Below are 6,269 nucleotides of genomic sequence, written 5' to 3' on the forward strand. Positions count from 1 at the left end.
AAATAAAACATTAACTTACATTTACATCATTTACATTTATTCATTTAGCAGACGCTTTTATCCAAAGCAACTTACAATTGCGAATACAACAAGCGATTCATCCTAAGGAGGCAGATCAACATAGGAAGTGCTCAAAAATACCATATATCAGGCGTTGAACTTACCATATTATCATCTCTGTTCAACTAGTCAGTTCAATTGTGCTGGCTAGGATGATTCGGTTAGTCTTTAGTGGTAGATTCTGTAATTTGGTTCAGTGCCCGAATAGTGAATCCATATTTGGAAAGGCACGAAAAATGATACGCATTCTACAGAGCCACTAAAAGGACATGGTTAGCTGCTAACAGTATAGTCTGTTAAAGTACATAAAATTTCACATACCACATAAACAGAGCGAGGAGAGATGACTCTTAAAGGAACACTCTACTTTTTTTGGAAAAGTTAATAAATTGAGTTTTACAGTTTTGAAATCCATTCAAGCTGTTCTCCTGTTCTGGCGATATCCCTTTTAGCATAGCTTAGCATAGATCATTGAATCCTATTAGACCAATAGCATCGCATTCAAAAATGACCAACAATTGTTTCAATATTTGTCCTAATTAAAACTAGACTCTTCTGTAGTTATATCGTGTACTAATACCGGCGGAAAATGTCAAGCTGCTATTTTTAGGCTGATAAGATTAGGAACTACACTTCCATTCCGGCGTAATAGTCAAAGAAGTTTGCTGCCGTAACATGGCCGAAGCAGGCGCAGTAATATCACATGTTAGCGCCTGAAATTAGTTCCCAGCTAGGTTAGCATTTGCACATGTTCTGCGTGATATTAGTACACGATATAACTACAGAAGAGTCAAGTTTTAAATAGGACAAATATTGAAACTCACTGGTCATTTTTGAATGCGATGCTATTGGTCTAATAGGGTTCAATGATCTATGCTAAGCTATGCTAAAAGTGATATCGCCAGAACAGGAGAACGGCTGAATGCAAATGCGAACGCGCATTCAAAAGCGATTTCATATACAGTATTTTATTAACATTAGGGATTCCGTAGTACACGTTATTTCCTTAATGGCATTTATGCTTATCTGATAGGCTCACAAATAATTGCATACTTCATGGATGTCATATGCCATTCAAGTTTTTTAGCTAACACTAGTATTTAAGGTTTTTGAAGTGCTTGTAATTTTGTGGATGATCCTTAATATCCTAATGTCTGGAAAAGTGAATTCTCACATGAATAATGAATGGAGGAAAAGCTAGAGTGAGTCATGGGGAAAAGCCATAGACTGTAAAAAATATGGACGTAGTATCCGTGACGTCACCCGTAGGATTCTGAAGCGCTATTTTGAAGCCTGTAGTGGGCGCGATTCGGCCGTCGCCATCTTGGAATCGCGTCACCGTGCGTCACTCCCGGATAATCAAAAATGGGCAAAAAGGCGGGACGTGGGTGGAGCTGGTTGCTGAAACCACACCCGCCTAGCGCAACAGTAGTGACAGCAGCGTCAATTCACTCAAGTGGCCACGCCCTGAATTATGCTGAACTTTAAGGCTTAATATAACTTAAACGAATGAGTTACAAAAAAATTCACCCCCCTCACAGTTGACATGAAGGGCAAAACTAGCTATATAGACCAGGCTGTAAACATACTTTTTTCTGCTGTAAAGTTGGACATTTTAACATAGGGAGTCAATGGGACTGACCTTTTGCAGCCAGTCTCTAGCGGCCAGTCGATGAATTGCAGTTTAAGACACTTCCGTGTTGGTTTCAATAGAGAGAGCGGGAGGTTGCCGCTTGGGAAAAGCACTAATGAGAAAGGACATGATGGATTCACCTTTGGGATTACGCTTTCTCTTCACCAGGTTGCTTGAGACATTTCACATTTCCCAAGTTTGAGAGTCTGTGGAAAAAATGTCCTGCATGTTAACATTCTCAGATTCATCCTGCGCTTGCCGGTTCTCAGAGCTCTGAGTCTATTATAAATATTTAAGGGAAACTGTTGACATGAAGATAACACTGACAAATTGAGTTAACATTTCAGCAATAGATTACTACTCGTGTGGGGGAAGAAAGAGTATAAAACCCATAACAAGTCCATGTTAGCCGCTAGATCATGCTTCGTTTACATTTTTATCTATGCTGTTTGTGATATGGGTAGATTAATCATATGATATGATATCAAAGGGTTTGGAAGATATAAAATGAGGCTGTTAAAAGTTTTCAAGGACATCAGAGTGTTTGAGACAGCATGAAGAGCTTATAGTACAATCACTCTGGATCATCCCAGCAGTGATGTTTACTGCGCTCTGAGAGACTAGAGGGAGAGTCTCTAATAAGCCACTGATGTACAGTAGACCAAATCAGGTCAGCACTTGGCTTGCTGGTGTCCTGTACCTATACTGTATGTTTATATATATATATATTTTCTGAGAGGTACCATTGGTGGTCCTGGTTCACTTAAGGCTAAAATACACTTTACGGTTTTTAAAATCTGAACAGATTTTCAAATGATTCATTGGCTGACCTTATAAATGTTTACAAAGGAAAAACTAGGCTTGACTAAATGATTGAGGGTTACACAGCAAACTTTTAAGTAATTATGAACACAACAAACTCACACAGAAACATGCGCCACAATATGTACTCTAAAATCAACTCAAAATATCAAACGTTATATCCTCCTCCTGGATGGAATCATAGTCTGAAGCTAAAATATCAGAGTCTGTGCCCAACTGAATGACTTTCTATAAAAACTGTCAACTGACTTTCCAAAATCTGCATTTAGCAATGATTTTTTGGCAATTGCAATCGATTCCTCCAGATTGCAACTGGGGCAAAAAAATCTCTTTAAATATTATATTCCAGCTTTTAACGATTTATGTTAATCGTTCCATTATAGGTGCAGATTTTGTTTGAAGTGATACTATTGACCTTTATACCTTTATTTTAGGACAGTTGAACAGAGACAGAAAATGATGAGGAAAGGACCATGAGCAGGACCTTGAACTTGGGTCGTCCAAAGTGTTGTTGCACCATATGTAGGAGAACTTCTAGACTGGAATATTAAATTCTGATTGGTCAATTGCAACATTCTGTTGTTTGATTTTATAATATTTACCACTGCCATACCAAAACTAGTGCTATTTTCATATTTCTTATTTGATTTGCTGTCTCCTTTCATACAAACACAAATGACACAATTAGGTGTCTCAGTTATTGAATGTTGTAAACATGAACTCAGAGGACAGCAATATTAATTTTACTGAAACTGTTGCAGTGTTCGCCTTGTTGTTAGGGCAATTGTTTTGTACATTACAATGAACATTTTAGTGGACATTTAAGCAATAACGATCATTTAAGATAACATAGAAATAAAATATAGTAACATTATATTAAAAATCTACAGGAAGTTCACTGGAAATCTGTCCTACAAGCTCAAGATAATCTATCAATAGTGTAAACTGTAATCTTTAAAGAATTATTTCATTCCACAATAAAAATTTCCTGATGATTTACTCACCTCCATGTCGTTCTTGTTACCTTCAGTTGAAAAGGAATTAAGGTTTTGGAGGAAAACATTCCAGGATTTTTCTCCATAAAGTGGACTTCAATGGGGATCAAGGGGTTGAAAGTACAAATTGCAGTTTCAATGCATCTTCAAAGGGCTCTACATGATCTCAGCTGAGGAATAAGGGTTTTATCTAGCAATATAAAATATATATTTACACTACCAGTCAAAAGTTTGGACACACTTCCTCATTCTCCTTGATGGGGAAGTGTGTCCAAACTTTTGGCTGGTAGTGTATATCACAGAGCTAGTGCAAGACAAGCATTTGTAGTTAAAACGTATATACATTCTTTTAGAAAATAGGCAAACTTTTTGCTAGGTAAGACCCCTGTTCCTCAACTGGGATCATGTAGAGCCCTCAGAAGCTGCATTAAAACTGCAATTTGAACTTTCAACCCGTAGGCCACCATTGAAGTCCACTATATGGAGAAATATCTTGGAATGTTTTCCTCTAAAACCTTAATTTCTTTTCGACTGAAATTAGAAAGACATGAACATCTTGGATGACATGTAAATAATGAATACATTTTTATTCTGGAAGTGAACTAATCCTTTAAATTTACAACATGGGTTGAAGACAAAGGTAGTAATACCTGTAGTGTCAGGATGTTCAACCTTCCCCAAACCTTAACCCTAACATTAAAAGAATGTTTAAATGGGGTGTTCAGGTCATCCTAAAAAGTAAATTAGATTTTTAATACAATGACCCAGTTTGAAATGCTTTATCAATTTTGGCCTAATCCCAGATAGCTTTTCTTCACTTTCCAGTTCATCAAAAACTGAGAAAGTAAAGACACATTTAAACTGCCAGCGATTGCACAACACACCTTTTTGTCAACGAACTCCATGAACTTCTAAACGGTGTCACTCATACAACATTTCACAGACGCAGTGATATGGCGTATTAATGGGTGTTTATTCTTGTGATGGATGGCATTGGTGTATTCCACAGGAAAGGCTGTAGTGAGATCATTGCTCTCGTAGTTTGTGAGCAGTTATGTGAATACAGAGAGTGAATACAGACCAGCTCAACTGCACCACTGATGCTGAACATCAACTCACTGAGGTGCTGAAGTTATGATTTCTGTCTCACCATAATGATTGATTTGACTGATCATGCTACCTGCTGCAGTATAATTTTGTATAATATATCAAACTGACCGTTTCTAAAGATCCAAGTCATATTAGTTTTCTTTTATCACAATACGCTAAGCGAACAGAGGAGTGAATAATTGTACTACTTTGGTTTGAGTGGATGTCGCCGTTATTGCCACATCACAACATCTAACATGAAAAACAGCTATTTATTAGGAGATATTCCAGACATAGTCCTTTTTTCCACATCTAATCAATGTGTTTCCAAACATGTTTTTTGGAAATATTATTTTAGTCAGATCAGCATTTTTTTCAATATCACTTTTCATGTCTTTTGCAATATCACTATAACAAAAACCAGTTCCTTGATCCAGAAAGTGACATCACTTTAGCAGGAAAAAACAAACTTTAGTAACTATAGTGTTTTCACGGCATGTCACCAATTGGCCATATTGGCAGCACTGAATGTAAACGATGCCACTGAATGAACAGATTTTTTTTAAGTTTTGCTGATTATTGCTGCTGAAAATGGTCAATTTTTGTCATGTTTTGGGTTGTACTTATCGGTCAGACCAGGAAAAACATTTGGAGTACTATAGACTGCCAGAGGTTTTAACAAATCAAGGAGAAGAGTGCAAAAAACTGCCTGATGAACATAATGCATTTGTGGTTGGCCAAACTGAACCAGGATTTCAAGGGCAAGAATCTTGTGTTTGTTTTTATCCTTTCCGGTCGGGTAGTTGAAATATTAGGCTAATATCTTAATTAATACTGCTTGTATGTATCTTTACCACCTATTAACTTTTAGTTTGTAAAATGTACTGCTTACTACGTCCTTCTCTAAATGATTTAGCAGCTTCCACACATTTTTTTCTGTGGTTTAGACAGTGTAAAGTAGCAGAACAATGTATTCAGTAGTACATTAACAGTGCGAACAATGCTGTTGTTTACATCCAAGTATCTCCAATATAGCGGCAAACCGTAAGTGCAAACCCTCAATTAGTGTTTTTCTTCTATGTTTTTGTGATGTTTTTGATCATATCTGGTTAGTTCTACTGTTAAATATTTTATCAGTTTGATAAAATTGTTGAAATCAGTATGGTAATATCCAAAAAGTTCAAAAAATGGTTGAAAAATATCAACTTCAGGTTGACGATCTTTAAGCAAACTCTCAATCTAGCTTTTTCTGCCCATCTTGTTAGGAATGCTGTTAATTTTCTTAATTATCTTTGTTTTTAATAAAGTTTTAGTGCCCGAGCTTGACCAGAGTCTGGTAAACCATTTTTATAGAAATCCTTCTTTAGACACACTACAGAATTCTAGGCTCTCTATCGACATCTGTGGTTTAAACATAACATAAAAAAGTTCGTAGCAAGAAGAAAGTCCTAATGACATAAACATGTAAGGATGAATGACGGATGCCAAAAATGTCCCACCATATCGAATCCAAGAGCTCTGAATTTAAATCACTATTGTAGGCTTACCATAGTGACCCCGGGTAAGACAAGAATATGTTTTTAATGACACGCTTTAGGCGTAGTAATGGAATTTGTTTTGATATAGCCGTTTATTTACTTGTCATCATTGGATTTGACCAGTGATGTTTT

This window comes from Garra rufa, chromosome 19 (assembly GCF_049309525.1).
Source record: "Garra rufa chromosome 19, GarRuf1.0, whole genome shotgun sequence".
Taxonomy (NCBI): domain Eukaryota; kingdom Metazoa; phylum Chordata; class Actinopteri; order Cypriniformes; family Cyprinidae; genus Garra; species Garra rufa.